Below are 21,417 nucleotides of genomic sequence, written 5' to 3'. Positions count from 1 at the left end.
CATCACTCAAGCTATCTACTTATAAAAAATCATGACCATCCATCAGGCCCTTCTTGAGTTATTCCATTTCAAAGTCTGAAGCAAAACCTGCTCCTGAAGTTCCAAAAAATCCGCTAGGGGGTCTAAACATAGACCACTAACTCACTGCCCAAAGAGCTATCTACCACAAAAAAATCAGGACCATAGCATGTCCAGAACACGTGATATCAAAACAGGAAGTTCCGCTGCAGTACCGTTATAGCCGCTAGGGGACCCAAAATCTAATCATTTCCAAGTCTCATCAAGACCTGTTGTTATGTGTTGGCTTGGCTTCGCTGACGAAGATTTCAGGGGTTGGGTCCACTGGTACATGCCCTCTGGTGGCTGACGAGTCCGATCAAGTCTCATCAAGACCTACCCACCTACCAAATATCAAGACAATCCATCCAAGCCTTCTCGAGTTATGCTGTACGTTACAAACACACACACAAACGCTACCCTCTGCATAACCTTCTCGGCGAAGGTAATGGAGGTAAATGTACAAACTATTAGTGCTGTGGAGAATGGGTGGATTGGTGCTAACAGAGCTGGCGATGACGGCAGATTCTGTAACGTCAAATGTAGTCCGGATCCAGTGTCTGGAGGCTTGGGTAGGATTGGGCTGGAGTGTGAGAGCAACATTAGGTTCCAGCATTAAAGAAGAATGTGGTTCCAAACATGACTGAGTTTTTAATCCCTTCCCATGTCTCTGTTCGTGACTAGTGTGAGCAGTTGATATCAATACAACCTGACTAGCACATACATCCGTGTATATTTTCATCAGGTTACATGTCCCTGTGAATAAAAAGACAAAGTCTTTTATTAAAAATGAAACCCACTTTTTACTCGATTGTTCTTTACATAAAGATGAGCGCCAATCTCTGTTTAAGACAATAGAATAAGACAACACATGTAAAGAAAATGTCAAAGCCGGGCAATTTTATATACCTGATGCTATGTAAGAACGAACATATAATAGACAAAGTATGTAGTCATGTTTCCAAATGTTTCAGAAAGAGAGAAGAAACTATTAGGTGATCAACATTAGTTCAGCAATAGTCCACAGTCTGTTTTTAGTGTTGTTTTTCTAATGTTAGAATGTAGCTTTTCAATTCATGTGTTGCATTATACTTATAGACCGCATGTGGTCATTTGTGCATTTAGCCCGTCTGGGCAGGAATATGCAATAAACGATATTATTGTTATTATTATTAAGCCAACGTTTCGGTGACAGTATGACACCTTCCTCATAGGAGTTCTGACTGGTTTACTATGTACTGCAGCTATAGCCATCGCTTCTTACAGATGTGATCCCAAACGTATTTAGTATTAAGAAATGCATAGAGACAGTTAATGCAGTCTCAAACGTAAAGAAGTGTATCATATGAATAGATGCTGTCAAGTAACAATGACAGTTGTGGTTATGTATTTAAATGACTTGTATTGGAAAATGATTGAATTTACGAATCACACTTTACCGTTTGGATGTCGTGCTCCTGTGTGTTGTGGAACATCATAATGAGGATTGTCACAATGGTCACCCCGGATCCTACCAGGACAACAGTAGCGATGAGACAGAAACACCGCCCGATAAAGCAAGAGTCTGTGTAATTCAACCGGACCAAAGTCAATGAGCGGGTTAAAAAAACCATCAACCGAATAAAAAAAAGACTGTAACCTAACCCAACCAACTATGCTTTACAAAACTCCCAGTCACAGAAACTCGCAGAAACACACGCACACAGATGCACACACATGGGTATGTTAAATCTACTACTTAACTCCTTTGTGGTGCAGTAAAAAGTTAAACAGCTAATTTGATAGCCGTGCCTTCTTGCAGTATTTGTACGCAAATCTAAAACTTGTTTTTTCCTTGTTAGCAGAAATACGGCACACAGTAGTTAAGGCCACACAAATTTAATTTCTTGGTTAACTGATTTTTTTTTTTAAATAAGCACGAGGGCATCATTTTAAAGCTAGGGTAAAAACATGCACCTGACCCCTTTCACTCTCTGAAACTGTGCGCACCAAAGTACAAACTTTCCTCTAAGATTCTGTTTTGTGATTTTCCAATCTAGCATCTTTAAATTCCGTTAACTAGAATATTAAATTGGTATGGCCTTACATGAAATGTAAATTAGGCTGTTTCTTTAAAACTAATGGTTAACTCGTTGTAGTTGAAATCAATGAGTAAATCAGACTAATGAGTGTCTAGATGTTAAAGATTCCTCGTCTATATGAGTTACGAAAATCCATCAAATGCTGTAAAACTAGCAAAAGGACTCACAACCAAGATATTAGTTCTAAACATCTACATTCACCAGAGGTCAACAGTTTAAGAGAAAATAATAAACATGCAAGACCATATAAAGAATGTTATAGTAATAATTACAAGTGATAGCAATAGAGGTTAATCAGAACTGAAAAGGTAAGAGAATCGTCACCGTGAGAACAGCACAGAACAGTACAGAATGATTGCTGGGGTCAACGTACCATTTGTTGCATTGTGATCACCGCTTGTAACGTACAAGGGATTTAAAAAAAGATTGTCCGGAGACTTCCGAAGATTGCGCAAATGAGCGTTGCCCTTACGTCTGTTTTGGGAAATCCCGGGGCCGTTGTCGCTAGTGCCATCTGAAGTACAATTTCCAACAAACGTATTGCCTGGTGACCCCGCCAAGGGGTTGTCAGATATGTCTGGTTCGGTTATTGTACTCTGAGGAGTTCCAGGCACTGCTGAAGATGTTCCACCACGATTTGTTTCATCCCCACAAATGTGTGTAACAGCGTATGGTTCAATGTTGTCAGAGACGTCAACATGGCTGTTATCTTTAAGAAGTCGTTCATATGTATCAGTGGTTCTCTTGGCGTTCGCGTTTAAAGTGGTGTAATGTGGCCTGACTTGGGATTGTTGTTCTGTGTCCATGTCTTGACGATCTGAATCAATGTGAGGCACAGACTCTTCCTTTGTTCCAAACGAGGGCATCTCATCCTGTAGGATTCTCGAAAAGTCTGTGCCGGAGGCTGGGTTGTTTCCAGTGTACAGGGCACTTAATTTATCGGTCCTTAAAATGACCCCGGACCGGTTTTGATCTCCATTGTTTGCTGAATATGTAGGGTTGTCGTGCATTTCATCCTGTGGGACACTTGGAGAGTCTATGCCGGAGGCTGGGTTGTTTCTGGTGTACAGGACACTAAATTCTTCGGTCCTTGAAATCGTCGCCGACCAGTCTGGATCTCCAGTGTTTGTTGAATACGTAGGGTTTTGCTTGCCTCGAATAGGTATCTGGTGACGTTCACGATGTCCGGTAAGGTTTGGAGAATTTGGCCTTCCTGGAAGCTCAGGTGGCCCGACGGGCCTCCTTTTCCCCGGGGATCCAGGAACTCAAGTCTTGCCACTCGGTTCCATCATGGGGTCAGTTTCTGTCAGGTGCCGAAGAGCCTTTCCATCCGTTCCGTTCCGTCCCATGGCAATGGGTCCAGGTGGTCTCATAGGTCCCTTTGTTCCCGGGGGTCCGACAGGCAACATGGATCCATTTTCTTCTAGGAGCCCAGGAGGCCCGGCAGACACATGGACTCCAGTCTGGCCATCCTGTCGCATGGCTGCGGCCGGTTCCATTGATCCATTTTCTCCTGAATGGCCAGGTGACCTTGCGGGTCCAGGAGGTTCGGCAGACCCGGTGATTTCTGGCAAAATGGCCCCCGTCATGTTGGGAGCATCAAGTCCCATAGGTCTACCCTTACCTGGAAAAAAAAACACATGTCTGGAAATTCACGACATACTAGGAAGGCAAAATTTTTGAGAAAATGCAGGATATTCCCTTCCATTAATAAAGGATGAAACCTCAAATGAGGTTCTCATTAGCATAAACTATATTCCGTTGTATTCATCTTTCATAAAGCTACCTACACTTCCAATATGACATCTGTCATTTACTGTAAGGAAAATGTAAGCTTCTTCCTACATTATGCAAATTAGGTCTTAATAAGGATAACACACATTCTAAAGCTACCTACACCTCCTTTATTACACAGTTTGTACATTCATAGAACTACCACCCCATATCTACTTGGCTTTTGGCAGAAAAAAAGAAGAACACGCCAGCAAAACATTGTATTTCCCCACATACCCTATACAGGGTATAGGGAGGGAAATATGATTACAAAATTCAAGAGCTAAGAATGCGTGAAGTCTAGGGGAAAGTTTGAAAAAAGTTAAGTGATCAAATAAATGCTGTCTTTAGGATCTAGTGTAAAACTAAGGTGCATAAGGCACAGATATTCTTAACATCATAAATGTTGTACTTGCACAAGTATATGAATAATATGAACAAGTAAAATGTTAAATTACTTAACATTCTTTCACCAACTGTTTAAGCTTCAAAGCCCTATTCAAATTCATCACTGAGATATCTGAACTTAAACCTTGTGAACCTTGTCAGGGGCTGACCAAATAAAGACTAGGATCTGCAGGTTTTGCTCGGGTTGGCCGGGTAATCGGACATACAACATGTTTCCTAGGCCTTCTAACAGAGATTGTCCTTCTGCACTGTGAACTGTGTGCTTGGCATGTCAGGATTTGATAACTCTTTTCGCCAAAGCTTTAAAACAACGTAGACAATTCAGAGGACGTGTCGGCAAGTAGTAAAATTAACAATATTAAATGAATGATTAATCCATATAAAGGTAGTCGCGTTGTATTTGTCTATAGACTAACATTTCTTGACGTCGACCATTCAAAAATCGGCGCAGCATATATAGATAGCATGGGTAAAATATATATTCACACAGAAATTGATTCATATAAACATTAATAGTACCAGTACCAGTATTTTGTAACGCGGGATGAAACAATACTTTACCTGCTGTCGAGCCGTACATAGGGTTGGGTATGTTCGCAGCGGCGTCTGCGAGTGACATCCAATCAGTCTGAGCTTGCTGTGTGGGCCTGGTGCCTGGAGGAAAGTTCAAGAAAACAAGCATCAAGTCAATGGAATTTGTCGAATATGCTGCAATATGCAGCATTAAAGTTTATATTTCATGATGTGGACAAAAAGTACAGGCTTGTCGGGCCAAACTAAGAGCATGTAATGTATTAAACAGACCAGATTTAGTTGACGCTACACTGACATTGTACCACAGTTAGCATTTACAATATTCAAACTTCTCACATTAGGTTGTGGAGCTTGGACAGAAAATTTAACTAAAGACCCCCAGTAAAACTATATAAATACGGGATATTGTAAACTATAGGCTTCAATATGCGTCTGGCAGCCGTACAGAGCACATCAGTCGAGGCCTGACTGAGAAAGATTAAGATGTACAGGAAGTCACTCTTTAAGTCAAGTTTTAAATCTAGAGACAACATGTACATATAGAAAAGAAATTGAAGTATGGTTACACGTAAAGAAGGTAGCTTGAAGGACATTTAGCAATGACAACACTGACTTGCGATTTAGTGTGAGACACTGGCTAGCAGGTATATGTACTGTTTTACAGAGCCCCCGTCTGATTGCTGATTACTACAACAAGTAAACGAAAAAATCCCTGAAAACATATTTTTAGACACACAACTACCAACTTGATGGCTAATGTAGGGAAGACATAGGAAATCTACATTACATTTTAGATTCTCTGACACAATGTTGACAGGGTTGATTTGAAAGTTTGAAAATTTGAACAAAGTTGACCTCCCTTAAACTGAAAGTTGTAGATAGTATTGTCTTGATTTTATTATCAAATAGATCTATTTGATTGAAACTTCCTTGGATTATGTGACTTTTCAATAGACATCTGCGTCATTCTGCATGGTTTGATAATGTTCCTAGGAAAACCAGTGCAGACAAAATTTTGAATTCTCTGACAGTTATTATGGTCTCTACTATTGTTCTAGGCTGGCAGACGATCTAATCCTTTTACGAATTCATGTGGTTATGGGGTCAATTCACCCCCACAAACTGCTAAGCAGCTCGCACACTCCATTTCTTACTTGCCCAGGCTAAGATTTATTCTCTTTAACCATAAAATATATTTGACACAGACGCGCGAGTTCAATAAAAAACATTGTCAAATTCTCTCTTTTTTGTTTAACGTTGCCTTTCGGTGCATTTTCTTTTCAATGTATATTTTAGATGGTTAACTTAACCGTTGTCTTTTTATTTTATGTACTAATATATAAATAAATTAGAGAAGTGGAAAATAACTACTCGTGCTAATTTTTTGCTTGCGAAGAATATACTAGTAAGCTTACTACATCAATCGGTAGGCGCGCAAAATGGGGGTTCGGCTTTTGAGAAGGTGCCTAGAGCATGTTTAAGGGAAGGACTAGCAACCCCTCTTTGTAAAAGAAATACTCTGCTACTGTACTGGAACAGCAAGGAAACTTGCTGCTTTATGTGTCTATAGGAACAACAAGGGTATCGGCGAATTTGGACGAACGAACTTCGTTCTTATGATATCTAAGAAGCAACTGCCCCACAATACCTGTGAATTAAAACATCAAACACCGTACAAAACAATAACAATAACCCACAACTGCAGTAAACTCGTAAACAGCAACAGGCACAATGCTCTTGGGTATTAAAAAGAAACAAAGTAGAATACGTCTCATGGATCATGCGAAATCACAAGTTACCTCCGGTGCACCCAGTCTGGAACTGCTGCTGCCCTTCAAGCATGCTGCCACTTTTCAGGTTCCCGGACAAAAAAAAATCACGTCCTACACCTGGCAAGGAATGGCTGGTCTGAACACAGTCTTAGACTAAATACAACCTTTCACCTTTACTTTAAGAGATTCCAGACAAATTACATTACTTGATGCAAAAGAAATACCTAATACACCTACCGTTACATACGTCAGTCTTTAACATACATCTAGTCTGTATATTACGTCTTCATACGACTACACTGCACGAAATGGCTTCGGATCCCGACAAATGCGTACAGCCGATTTCTGTATTTTTGTCTGATACAGGCGCTAGGTGGATCCAACAACGAATCTGTAACAGATCTGGATGACGAGAAACGTTTTCCGGAACCCTAAGATATTAAGAAATTCGAAAAAAAGAAGAAGATTTTCGACAGATGCAGGGCGGTACACTGCGCGGAATTGCCACAGGACATTCCTCTGGGGAAACATAAATATTTGTATGTGTTTGTCTAGGCGTTGAGTGTTTAAAATTTGAGATGGTGGTTCACCCTCGCACCGTGGACGTATGTCCAGAAAGTTAGCTTTTGGTTTCTTGTCACTTCATTCCTCCATCCTAGGGACACTTTGCTACAGCAATATTATAAGCCCAACACGCATTACTCATCAGCATGATTAAATTCAATACTTATTCACATTTTGTTGTCTTGTATACGACCACATTTTTTAAGTCCATATACATTCAGATGGCGCTCTTTTATATGTATTGTTTGGTCTTTCCTGATAGCTTGTCATATGATTAGTGTGCCCTCATCATCATCATCGCTGTTGCTGTCCTCTTCTTCTGCATTGTTCTCTGCATTCAGCAGCTGTCTGGGGCTGACTGGCTGCAGTCTTTCGCGAAGATGTTTTTTTTTAATGAAGTCCCGTTATTTTCAGATCAACATACAGCGTTTTTCAAATTTCAATATCCGTTCTGGTCACAACAGATTTAAATTATATCAAAGGCAGTCCATGTATAAACAGTAACATAATTCGTCCCTTTATACAACAGAACCCTTCGCATATTAACATATGAACGTCGGTTCAAAACAGATGTAAGTTATATCATAGGCAAGCCTTGTATTAACAGTAATATATATCGCCTTTTTTAAAAATATGTACAGTTTTATTTACATGTTACAAAGTACATATTTACAATATGTACAATATTAGTTACTATCTGACAAACTATTATTATTTCTTTATTTCAGGCTCTCACTGGCCCATATGACATAGGGACAAACATGAAAAACAAAGATTATATACAACATTTTGAGACAAATTAACAATATTATGGCTATGTGTAGAGGCGGCTCCATAGGTTGGTGAAAAATGAGTTCTTGTAAAAAGAGTCGGACCTAAGTACGGACTGTATAATGGTATTAGAATTGAAAATCCTATGTACAAAGGAGTGGCACTGTTTACGCCATCTGGCGTCGAAGGTATCGGTATGATTGCACACGAACATTTCACTTGCGCTGCAAGATCTTGGGAAACTCATAATTATACGGAAACAATTGTTGTAGGCAATTCGACATTTCGACAGAACACTCGAGCGAAAAAAATTCCATAACTGCGCCCCAAAGAGTTGGGAGCAGTGAGACGTGAATAGTGTTTTCTTAATAGTAGGTGAACAAAGACAAAATTTTCGAATTATAGTATTTGCTCGACAATACAGGCCCCTTAGTTGGGCAAGGATACAGTCATCATCACTCAGTCTGTCATTAATAGCAATTCCAAGATATACAAATGATGTCACAAATCTCAGACACTCTCCATACAGTTTGATCGACGGGAGCGGATGTAAAAGTGGCAAACTAGCACTCAGGAAGTACATGCAGCATGTCTTGTTTACATTGAATAATACATCATTTTCTAAACCAAAGTCCTCACAAGTACTTACAAGTTTTTACAGAGACTTAAGGCTAGGACATAACAAACACATGTCGTCAGCGTAAAAAAGATGGTTTACAAGACAGCCTCCTATATGGCAACCTACTTTAGTACAACTGAGTCTCGAGCTTAAATCATCTATATATGCATTGAATAGTAGCGGGGATAGCAGACTCCATTGCCTTACCCCATTTGATACATAAAAGCAGGGAGACAAAACATTGTTCCATCTAATACACATTGTTTGGTTCTGGTACCAATAAACCAGAAACCTCACCAAATACACCGGGACCTTTCTGTCAAGGAGTTTTTTTAAATAGGGTCCAATGGTTGACCCTATCGAAAGCCTTGGAGGCGTCTAAAAACAAGCAAAAACTGGAGAGCCGAGACCCCGGTAGTACTCAATTGCCTGTTTTAAAGTAAATACACACATGTCATGAACTTAGAAGATCACACGATTTTGTGATTGATTTTTTGTATGATATATTTTGTCATATTTTCTCAGTTCTAAGGATGTAGGTGAAGTCATTCAAGACAACAGAAAACGCATCGATCTCTTTATGACAGTTTTTATCCTTATTTTTCCACCAGCTTTTGAATATTGAATACTGCGCTATAACTATTGTATTGCTGGCTGCGTTTTCTCGTTGAAAGTTCCGTGAAAGTCCATACACTAGCGTTTCAAGATTGATGTCTTTGATACTAATTATCGTATTCAGTAACTGTTTCAGCTTTTCCCTAAACTTCTTTAGCTTTTGAAATATATAGCCTCTTCTATGCAACAAAATCAAGCGCATATCACCATCTAAACGTCTAAACACATGTATATTTTCGTAGTTTGTCTATCCGACGCTCGATGCACATCCCGAAGGTGTTGCAGATGGTTAGCTCAGCGACGCCACACCCAAACATGCAAGTCCTTGGCTCATGTCTAGATGTCTGTGCCCATCTGTGGCTCTTCTTCAGCCTCTTCCTGGACCGTTACTGTGCAACACAAATTGATTGCGATATCTGTCAATGTGTTATAAAAATGGATAGGTAAAAAGGATGTAAAATTGGATGTTATACAAGACATAATAGAAGCACAAAAGCGAGCACCTTGCAACAGTTTTACATGTAACTAAAATTGCACAAGACAAGATTCTAATGAACTTCGACTTACAAGCAATACTGGAAGTGATGAAGCCGGCCTTCCCGGAACATTTCTCTATCGTCTCCGGGTTCGTCTTCGTGACTTCGTCAGTAGACATCTTTTCTAACCTCTCCTTATTTTCTAGGGAGATTTGTACAATACTGATGACATTACAGAAGACAGTCTGGAGTGATTCCACTGCATGGGGTTCTGTTTGACCCCAGCAAAAATAATGTGCTGTTTTTGAGACCTGCCCCCTGTAACTCCTAAACTACTTCTTGTATGACCATAAAATTTTTAGAGGATGATGCACATGTAAATTGATGTTTACATAACAAACTTTGTGTCATTATGACGTAATATGACGTAATGTTGACGTAATTTTATGTGATATTATCAGTCATCTTGGATATTGACCGATTACGTCATCAAATCAGCAAAAAATATTAATGTTATAACATCAGGAAAGTTACATTGGATTACATAAGATGATTATGTAAGAAAACAAACGTCTTTGTTTGAACTGAAATCTTTAGATTTTGTGAAATATGCTTGTCAAAAACCCGTTGCCATGCATTGCAACACGAAAAACGATGAACTTACTTTATCAATTTGTCAATGACATTTTATAACACATCACCAAATTTGGCGGCTCTAGCGTAGACCGTTCAGGAGTTATGTAACATGAAATTTGGCGTTGGCCTAAAAAGTCCCCTCCCGGTCTACATAGGGATAGTTCAAAACGTGGTCCTCATAATGTTTTGCATAAATTATGACAATGAAATGGAATTATTTATACCTAAACATGCCAAAACATTCCTCTTACATTGATGAAGCAACGTACGGATAACGATCAGCGAAAAAAGTGAAAAGGAAGATTTTACTGAACATTTCATTCTTTCATTTTAACTTTAATTCAGGGACCTGGCCCATATAATACAACATACGAAGAAGACAGACTACATTAAAAAATACAATACAATATAACTAACTGATACGCTGTTGACATAATGACTCTAAAATGTGCTGTAATAAAATAACTCAGAATGAACGATTGTCTGTATTATAATATTCTCAGAACAAAGCAAACGGGAGACAAAAGTGTGTGATAGTTTTCGAAGTCGGCCATTAAAAGAATCGATACTGTTGTTTGCAAATAACCAACTTGTGCTTGACTGCCTGTTCACAGCGAGCAGTAATTTTAGAGCGCTGTTAAAAGCCACACGAAGTTTGGAGATAACCCACACGCTATAGTCAGACCATATGTGTGCGAAGTACATAACGGAAAAGTAGCTTTCACACAGAATCCTCTTAACCTCCGCGGACCAAAACGGAATTTACGTATTAAGTGAATTCGCTCTGGAGTAAAGCCCTGTCATATTACCTTCTTTGGCTGAATTATCAGACAAGTCGGGTGTAAAAAAATAACCAAGGTAACTGGCAGAAGGGCATATTCTAACATGGAGTCGTATAGCTTCACCTGTGTGGGTGGGTTGTGTAACCGGAAGCGAGAACATTGGAAGAACATACATGGTTAACAACATATCGATGGCTGCTCCCGCGACCTCACATATGTGGATTAACTTTTGTAGTGCTCTTGCGGAGGGACAAATGAGATAAATGTCGTCCGCGTACATGAAGTGATTAATAACAGTTGAATTAAAAGAGCAACCCACCCCAGACCTCGATAACACCCATTTCAGATACATATACATTAAACAAAATCGGTGATAAGAGGATGCCTTGTGGCAGTCCGTTACATAAGTAAAACGAGTAACCGAGCCCCAGCATGCCTAAGATGCTCAGCTGCAATGCCCTAGTCATCGCTAGCCTTCCCATTGGATAGGCTGTTAATTGTATCACATACTTCTTTTACAGTTACCGAGATATCGGCATCGATACCTGATTGAATTGAATTGGTGACAGGCTGTTTGTGTTGTGTGAACTTAACAGAGTTCAGCAGTAAACTGTAGTGGCCCTCCCACATATGAGCGATGTCAGAAGCGATGTGTGGCAATCGACTGTATGGGGAAGGCTAGACTTGGAGCGATTCAGGGATCGCAAGGCTTTCCAAAAGCTCTTGCCGCCCCCCTGATGCAGGTGCATTGCCAGTGCGTCCGCCCTAGACTGGGCCTCAGACCAGCGGCACCTCCTGAGTAGAAGCTTGAATTTTGCCCTTGATTTTCTCATAAGGTCCCAAATTGCTCCATGTCTAGGCCGGCCCATATGCCACCGGTGCACCAGGGAGAGAAGTCGTCCCGGGCGGCGCAGTGGGCCTCCTTCACAACGGCGTTCCAGCCAGGTATGGAATGGGGAGAGGAACGTTTACCATTGGGAAGTGAGGCGGAAGCGGATGTTTGGATAGAGTTCATTATCTGGTTAGATAGGAAGAGAATGGCATTCCTATGAGCATTCTTATCACAGTTAGGGTCATTACAGTAGAGAATATCATCAGGTATGGATAAATTAGACAGAAGTGAGTGAGGTGTAGTAGCGGTTTAAGTCGGCTGGAGTCGCACGCTACCAATTAACGGCATTAACAGGTGGAATGTCACCCTCAGCTGTGTTTGTAAACAATGACTCCCATTCAAATGTAACTCGTAAGGGGAAATCATCGGAAGACAGAAATTCATTGACGCCTGCATGTCATCAGTGATATTGCTGTGCATGGATTCGGAACAAACGCAATGGTCCAGCCAAGAAGTTGTTCCATGAGCTTCACTAAGGTAAGTAAAGGTATCACTGGGAAGCAGAACAACATCACTGAAATGAAGCTTATTTTCTTCACAAAAGCTATAAACCATGGGAGCGAACTCCCCCCCCCCCCCCCCGTCAGGACTGGTGCTAAAATCACCTAAGATTTGAGATACCTAAGTCATTAATCAATGCTTCAATCTCACCCAGCTTTTCCATAAAAAATTCAACATGGGAAACACAGTCAGTTGGTATATAAATACAAAAGAGGAGCATTTGATTATCACCAAGAGTAAGTCTGGCGGCTAAAATGCGATCATCGCCAGCTAGTGTTCTCAATACTTACCTCAATACAGCAGAATCTGCATTGCCAGACGCAGACAGAGCTTGGTTTTACATATGTAGCGCTCGGACTCCACAATTTTGATTAATCATGACCAACAAAGCTATGTACGTGCCTGTGAAAATAAACTACCACGTCAAAACGTAGTCAGACAGACCAGTAGACCAATACGATTACAGGCATGTTCTTTCAAAAACCATTCCCAGTAGTACTAAAAATGCAGCGAACGCCAAATGTCAAACAGTGGTAGGTTTTACATATGTTATGTAATATGTTACCAACGCTCAACAAGCTTGATTAAACATTGTACCTAGTACTGAGGTACAATATTATGTCGAAAAGTAGTAAGATCACTTGAGAAGTACAACCTTTGATACAGAATTAGTACTGATACTTCACAAATCATAGAAAGGTTAGATATCATACATGAATGACCGGTACCCGCTCAAGAGAGGTATTGCTGCGTCATTGCCAACCAATAATAGCTGGTACTTATGGAAGCTAAAATAAATTGTCCGTCAGAATTGTACACATTTATAGTGATTTCTACATCACGATATCAAAAGTATATGGCAAGGTACATTCCTGGAATAATCAAGCCGTTTCGTCACCTTGAATGACTTGGCAGATGAAGAACTTCGGGACGGTACACGACGCGTCGGACCATCTATCACAGTCCGTGTGATCCCAAGGACAATAGTTATTATAATGAACGCAATCTTTAATGCCACCAGGTCGCCCCTTGGTTGGTTGAGTTATCGCCCATGAGTTGTACTCCGCAATCGGAAAACCATCCACCCACTCAAACTTTCCTTCTTCACGCCGGTCGTTCAGGCCAATCAGCAAGTTTGAGATATTGCGTGACTTACGATACAAGGAGATGAGGAAGTCGTTGATCTGGGCGTCGCGGGGCATGGCGAGGTACAACCGTTTGCACGACATGTCGCGGCCTCTTCGCTGAAGCTTTGTAGCTTTGTGAACACATTGTAGCAGATCCCGCGGAATTCCACATAACCGTCTGTGCAAGACACTGTTGAAAATGACACGGGGATAGTACATATGTCTTTGATATATTCCAAATTCTAACATTCCAGTCGATAATTGTATTTCATTTGAATACGGTATAGTGGCTAAAGCTTATATCTGACTTTAAAGTTCAAGGTCGATTTTGCCCCCCTGGTATGTGACCTTGGTACTGCAGCAGAACTTACGTTTTTGTATCTTTTGACCTGGACGTGTTATGGTCTTGATTTTTGGGTGGCTGATAGCTTATGATGTAATAAAAGTAATGTAGGTTTGGGCCCCCTTGCAGCTTTCTCTGGAACTGCAGAAGCGTTATTGTGAAAATCTTCTAAGGAGAATAACGGAACAAAGGAACGACAGATTTCTATGATATTTAGTATACTGGTAGCTTAGGCAGAGATGTACACAATGGTGTTCACATTATGCTAATTGGGACTTATTTTGCATAACTAATGAGGAAAATCAATGTTTCCGGTGTTTTCAAAGCATATATTATGTAAATGTGTAAGTCATTTTTTTGAAGGGAATAGCCATACCGGTGCCAAATCACGGACTTTGTACTGAGGTATGTTGTGGCCAATATCTGTTCAGCCGATTGTATGCATCCTCGTCCACCAGGACCTTTCCGCTCTACGTTACATCGCTCGCGGAAAAGGCCCTGGTAACACGGGGTGGCATCCATGGTTATTGCAGGTCGACGAGACTTGCTCATGAATAATTAATGAGCTAACCCTTATTTGGCACAAACGGCAGTTGTACCTCATGAATAGTTAATGAGCTAGCCCTTATTTTGCACAAACGGCAGTTGTAGCTCATGAATAATTAATGAGCTAGCCGTAACACGTAACCTGATTGGTTGATAGCTTCCCAGCGTTCTTTGTGCGTTTGCTTCCGATGAGTGGAAGCAAATGGGTTTTAACCCCTCTGATTGGCTGAAGCTGTTTTGGAGGCTCGACCTGCAATAACCATGGATGCCACCCCGTGTTACCAGGGCCTTTTCCGCGAGCGATGTAACCTAGAGCGGAAAGGTCCTGGTGGACGAGGATGATTGTATGTAATAACCGCCCTTCGGCGTATAAACAACACCCCAGCTTCGAAGTCATGCCTAACCTTTGAACATCTTGCTGCAGACGTTGTTGAAAGATATAATATCTAATGAGGATGCCCCTACTGTGCTTGGTCAGTTGGTGTCAACGATATTCTACGTTAGTTCTAGGGGAAAACTAGCCTGCTAACCATGCCATCGGGAGCTTCCCCATATCCCTACAGTGCTAGGTGTGATGCCCGCCCGCCGAGGCAGATATGCGTGCTCGGGGGTGGTTTTACGGGCTTGATATAAATTTATTGCAAGGAGACTGTTCCCTATTTTCTCTGAAGGTTCACGTGTTATACATGTTGAATCTTAATGATTGTGGCTTCCTTGTCAGTGAAGGGGAGAAATGTAAGTGTACGTGAATGTGTAGAAAAAAACACAAAAACTGAATTGTTATTCGTAGCCCCAAAATGGCAATCACTGTCTATTCTTTGATCCCTCCAACAATTCAAACTTCTGTGTTATATTCTTATCAAGGACCTGCCCTTTTATCAAACATTATGATATTCTGATAACGTCACATACCTAAATTCAATTACAATCACAAAATGTCTATGTTTCATATTGTATTTCCCCAAATACCATGCATCATACCTCTGATTCTAAAAATACAGACAAGTCAAGTTTTGAAGACAAAAGTTTGTCCTCCTGCAGTTCTTCTGGTCTTGAAGTCTCCTCAGGTAAAAGAGCCTTTCCGTTCATGTTGGACAGGCTTTCGTTTCTGTGGATGTCGTCAGGTTGGGAGCTCGTTGAAAGTTTTCTGTAGAAAGCAAAAGGGCAACATTTTATATTAGATTAACGTTTGCTCATCTCAACAGCACACAGGTCAGAAACCCACAATATGGAAAGGTCCCATGGTCCTTTTGAGGCCGTATAGGGGCAGTAGGTAATGTTAATCCACTGTGGATTAGGACATGGTAATACTAATGGGAGCCCCTTCCACCTAAGTTTTACCTCCCCAACCGAAGTAACGTACATTTACATCTGGGTGGAGTGAGTAAGTCCTGTTAAGTACCTTTCCCAATGACATGACGTTAAAAAAATCGAACAGTTAAAATCCCAGCGCATGAACCGTTTATGATTAAGCTACGACAGAATTAACATGACAGCAAAATGAACATACTTAGGACAGTACGGTGTTGTTTTCCGTATATCTCGGGATAGCATGACAGAGGGGTTGAAGATTTGGAACAGCAAGACGGAGCTTGGTAATACGATTTAAGTAACCTCCGTTGCAGTCCTTTTCCCCGCAGCGTTTTTTTCTTTTTCAATATTTTTTTTCTCCTTTTTTTGGGGGGGGGGGCGCCGCGTATCTGCTTGGGATCCCGTATCCGCCGTGCCTCTGTGTCCGCTATAGACCCTGTGTCTGCTGGTTCCCCCGCAGCAGACACAGGGTCTATAGCGGACACAGAGGCATGGCGGATACGGGATCCCAAGCAGATACGCGGCGCCCCCCCCCCCCCCCCCCCACAAAAAAAATTGAAAAGAAAAAGCGCTGCGGGGAAAAGGACTGCAACGGAGGTTACGATTTAAGCTGCTTTGGATGTTGGATAATCACTCCTCAGTTATAATTTGTTTCATAATAGGTCATTGAGTTGAATGTTGCAATAAACAGCAGAGATTGAGTCAGTTGAAGCAGCAAAATAGATTAAACAAAAAACGGAAGCTAACCGTTTGTTGATGGCCTCAGTAATCTCCTTCTGCCTGTCCTCTGTGATGGGATATATCCACGCAAACACAACACCCACGAAGGTTAAGGCGGACATAAACGCTGACATCAGAATCCGCATGGCGCTTCCTACCGTGTCAGGCTGAGTACCAGTTCCTAGGTTGTAGCCTCCGATTCTACAGCGAAAAAACAGAGGAAATGTAGTAAGACGGTTCACGGTTTGAACTGCGCGGGAGCAGTAAAAGGTCCTACTTTGTAGCCTCCGATTCTGAAGAGCAAACACACATGAAATGTAATAAGACTGTTCACGATTTGGAATGCGCGGACGCAGTACAGCGTCCTACTTTGTAGCCTCCGATTTAGACAGTTTGGACAGTTTTTTTTAAAGCCCCATATAAAAAAAGACAAAAGTCCGAGGGTATTTGCCCACTCTACCCTCGTGCCAAATTTCAAGTCATTTGGCCAGAAAATGACAGAGATAAATCAATTTGAAGATTTGACAGGAGAAGAAGAAGAAGACACATGAGGGAATTGGGAAAAAATGTATTATATTCATACTGTAGTAAGGATGAAATATAAAAAAAGTTTTCCCCCATACTGTAAATCATCAAATTTGCAGCTGCAAAATGATAAAAAATATATGCCGCGAATTTGCCTTAAAAAATATAGGAAAACGATATTCATGTCGCAAAACTACAAAAGTAATTCCACTTTTTGAAATAGAGGTATAGAATGAAAACATCCTAATTCCTGCTACAATAAGGGTTAGCGTAATTCTTTGATATATATAGTGTTACAATCGAGTGGGGCTAATCATGAGTGTTGGTATTTTTCCTAATGACAAAGCAGTATTATATATATTTACCTATTTTTTGCCTTGTGGGGGTTGCTGCATCTAAAAGTATATTCAAAGCTGTCTGCAGCATCCAGTCTCTTCAAATCTGGTGTATATGATTGTCACTGACCCTGCTAATACGTTAACATCTAAAAGTGTGTACAATAGTAGATAAACAACAACATCCTAGTGCACTGGAGGACCCCCATGGTGGTCTAATCACTTAGGCACACTTTAGACTGCCAGATGTCATGAAGCTCTTCTTCTTTGGAAACACTCATATCTTTTTCCAAGAGGGTAGAATACAACTATTAACTTATTCTAGAGAGTCTACTTTGAAGGGTATCAATAAAGTGTGGTTATTTTCCCTTCAAAACTGCAAGAACTCTGGTAAGGATGATTTTTACAGAAACTGGTGAACTGTAAACAGGCACCCCACTGGGCGATCAGCCTGATAAGAAGTACAGAAGCCATGTGTGGCCATGTGTTAGTTTCACACTGTGTGTTGTTTTGGATGGAGGATAACAGTTTTTTAAAGTTGTTTGTATGGTGCAGTAATGTTGTAACCTCCCTTCCTGAATATCGGTAAGCAATTCTATAGAGTTGATAAAGCTTGCTATGCAAAGAAACAGTAGGAAAATCTACTTTCTGTATTGGCCTAAAACTACATAGTGGGTCTTTAATTTCTTGGTATATGATATAAGCGTGTTTTGATTATGTTCACATTCATGTAAAAGCTTAATCATATCTATAGGACGAAGATCTTATTCGAAATTATTCATGGATGGGGTTTTGCACATTTCAGCTTTAATGATTGCTTTGTACACAAGTGTACTCGAAAGTTAATCTCCAAGCATATCTATGGGTTGCGAAGGTCGTATCCAACTGGCAGAAAGAAGTCGTTTTTGCAATATAAACTCCTTCTGCCAGTTGGATACGGTCTTTGCAACCGTTGGGTCTGCTCTGAGCTCCTTCTGCCTGTTGGATAAGGTCTTTGCAACCGTTGGGTCTGCTTGGAGACTACTCTAAACTCTTACCGAACCATGACGTTTTCGTTAATGTTTTCGGTACAAAATTGCGACCACCTACCATGGTATAAACATATGTGCAGGCAGCATCGTAAAGCCAACGCCGACGGCAACAGCATAAACAGCGGAGCTTCCGTTTGGTATAAACTGAAATACGATGCACACCGGGATTGCAGCCTACAATGAAGATATATAACGACAACTAGAGTTCAACGACCGCATACCTTCGACATATGACTTTAACCTTTTCAAGTGACGTATTATAAATCTTTCTCAGTGATTCTACAAATGATTTCCTCATTTGCATAAATCATATCAGTTGGTCATCTTCTCTATTCAAATGACACTAGTTGTTCAAAATATAGAAGTTTTATATCAGCAAAGAAGGCTATTGTATCATTTATCACTAATGTTATTGATTATGCTAATTAGGTAAATAACTATTTCATTTACCTAATGTGATATAATCACTCTATCTATAATAATTGCTGTGGATTGATGTTCATAATATTTTGTAGGTGGTTAGGTGTTGGGAAGACAAATGTTATGGTCGGGAATGGGTCTTCTGGCGACTTCTTATGGTACCTCAGCGGCACTTCAAAGTTTGACGTCTGATTTCAGGAAGTGCTTGTTAGCAAATGAATCACATATAGTTTAAGCAACCAGCAAGGTATACGTAGCTGTGAACATATACTGATGTGTCTCTGGGCCTTACTATCCTGACTAAATCGCGCTCCTAGCGGATGGCCCGACAGTTACCGCCCGATATAGAAGGAGTAGGGTGTCATTAATCTCCGCCAGCGAGAGACTGTGTAAACACAGGCTGAAGGCCTTACCAGCTCAAAGCATATGTAAGAAATCCTCTTCCCGAGTTTGGAGACGACCCAAGCAGTTCCAGGCAAGGCTAACACCGATGAAGCCTTGAGAAGAAAAGTAATATCTGATCAGTGTCATTAAAGCACAGAATTCTTTGCAAAATCGACAAAATGTGACAGAATATATGCAACAAGACCAAACTGTGCAGAGCCAGGGGACGTTATAAGGTTTTTGCAACTTTTATCCATTGTCTCCTATGGTGTTGGAATAGTGAGTGAGTGTTGGAAAATACAGTTTAATCTCGTTATAGAACGATTCTACCACAACACAGATGAATTTTGAATATGATATAGATTACTTTTAGATTCAGCAGTGAATACCTTGAGAGAGAGCCTTTACTGCTTGGAAACGAGAATGTTTACAGAAAAAAAGATTGAAACAAATAGAGGTCGAAAGACTTTAAAGTCATGGGTGTGCATTAATATGCTTGTCACACAAATTGTTTGGAAGTTTTGTTTCTTACCATGAAAACAAGGAGGACGTTCTCTATCTGGTCTTCCAGGTCCAGACTGTACTGTACATAGAGGGCGATTGAGCCATGTCCGATCTGAAAATAAAACGTCAAGAATAGTGAACCACAGCGACAGATATACTTTCTGGCAACTACTCGGGAGTTGGGTCTGTAGTATGGTATTAACTGTTTCTTTCTTTCTCGTATCCAGATTCACATTACATAGTAGAGGATTAATCGATTGGACGTTTTTACTCTTAACTTGATATGAAAAGCTTTTAGGAAAATACATCTACACATTCAAGAACACAAGAATAGAGATTTTAATTCCTAGTAGTAGGGTGGAGTTACTGAATTTTCCACTGCAACACATGGTGAAAAACAATCCACTCAAAACTCATTTAGCAACATTTCAAACCTCCAGTTTTTACCCCAATTGCAAAGCTGGATTTTGTCCGGCTTGTTTGGTTTCAAAGAAAGTGGTAGATCAACTTCAGAATTTCAAAGTGCTTTAGCCAGAAAATCGAAATGAGACAAGAATGTCATCCCCTGTACTATCTAGCCAATGAGAAAGCATTTATTGGTTGTCAATTTCTGGACGAAATATGGAAAAGTCACAAATTTGGTAAAATATGACAAATACATATTCTTTTGTCCTCCTTATCAGAAAACTAGTAAGACCTCCTTGAGGACAATGTTCCCGGGGGAAATGTTCGGTAGATTCTACTGCGCAACGCAAAGACGCGCAATTCAAGGACTGGTTAATTACTTCATCAATATGGTACTCACAGAAGCAGACACTGTAATAAAGAAATATGCCAGGAGAAAATAGATGTTGGGGCGAAATGTTAGCACGGTCTTTATCGTCTTGATTAGGTTCTGGCGACGTTGTCCTCCGGATGTCACTGAAATATCTGAAACAACAAAGAAAATTCCTAAGCATATTCGTCGGAAAGGTGGTCAATCATAGAGAAGGGAGTATAGTACTTGGCCCTGACAAGCAATTAAATGTATTAAAAAAACGATGTTACTACTTTTGATTGGGGTTTTAAGACAATCCATCTCTTAGATTAATCCATGTGGTGCTTTGATATTCTTCGTCAAATTGTTTATGTAGCAACCAAATTTCAAATTAACGTTGTATAGAAAGTGTTCATCGTTGTATCTTATCTTTATGCAACAAATGTAATGTGCTTTTCCGAAAAGAACATAATGGTTATTATTTCAGACATTACAAAATGTCTCGATTCGATAAGCTGTGCTGATAAACTCTCTCATAGCGATAATAATGTTTCATGATGAGTGAATCATTGATGAGTTCACCCTAGTAAAACCGTCCTTACCTTTTCTCTCAGTCGTCCCAAAGGCGACCGCTGTCAAACTTAACAGCAATAAACAGCACAGAGTTGCTGAAGAGATCATGTAGCCGGTTCGCTGATGAAATGTAACATAGAAACAAGTGCTCTTGAAAAAAATTGGAATTACAAACAGAGTTATTATGGTAATTGAGATTGGTAAGATGTCTTTGAGTCTACATTCTAAACGAGTAGAAGTCTACACGAACCTACCGTCATCTCCACAGATGGCCCGTCCTCAGAACTATTGGTGCTGTTAGCGGTGTAAGTGACGTTGTCACAGGGATCGTACTCGGAGCGTCTGTACGATGCCAGGATC

The 21,417-nt window shown here is 40.5% G+C and overlaps 2 long non-coding RNA genes across 2 annotated transcripts; both read right to left on the bottom strand.

Moving 5' to 3' along the window:
- Positions 1-15,274: 15,274 nt before the first annotated feature.
- On the bottom strand, positions 15,275-16,723 carry LOC136439662 (uncharacterized). The gene is made up of 2 exons (XR_010756556.1): positions 16,556-16,723; positions 15,275-15,644 (listed from the first exon to the last, which is right to left on the bottom strand). It is a non-coding gene; the product is annotated as an uncharacterized lncRNA (long non-coding RNA).
- A 1,750-nt stretch (positions 16,724-18,473) lies between these two features.
- LOC136441013 (uncharacterized) lies at positions 18,474-21,173 on the bottom strand. Its single transcript, XR_010756744.1, has 5 exons — positions 21,087-21,173; positions 20,533-20,657; positions 19,756-19,839; positions 19,253-19,336; positions 18,474-18,593 (listed from the first exon to the last, which is right to left on the bottom strand). It is a non-coding gene; the product is annotated as an uncharacterized lncRNA (long non-coding RNA).
- Between the last annotated feature and the right edge of the window lie 244 nt (positions 21,174-21,417).

Source organism: Branchiostoma lanceolatum, chromosome 8 (genome assembly GCF_035083965.1).
Source record: "Branchiostoma lanceolatum isolate klBraLanc5 chromosome 8, klBraLanc5.hap2, whole genome shotgun sequence".
Classification (NCBI taxonomy): domain Eukaryota; kingdom Metazoa; phylum Chordata; class Leptocardii; order Amphioxiformes; family Branchiostomatidae; genus Branchiostoma; species Branchiostoma lanceolatum.
This window is presented reverse-complemented; position numbering and strand designations above follow the sequence as displayed.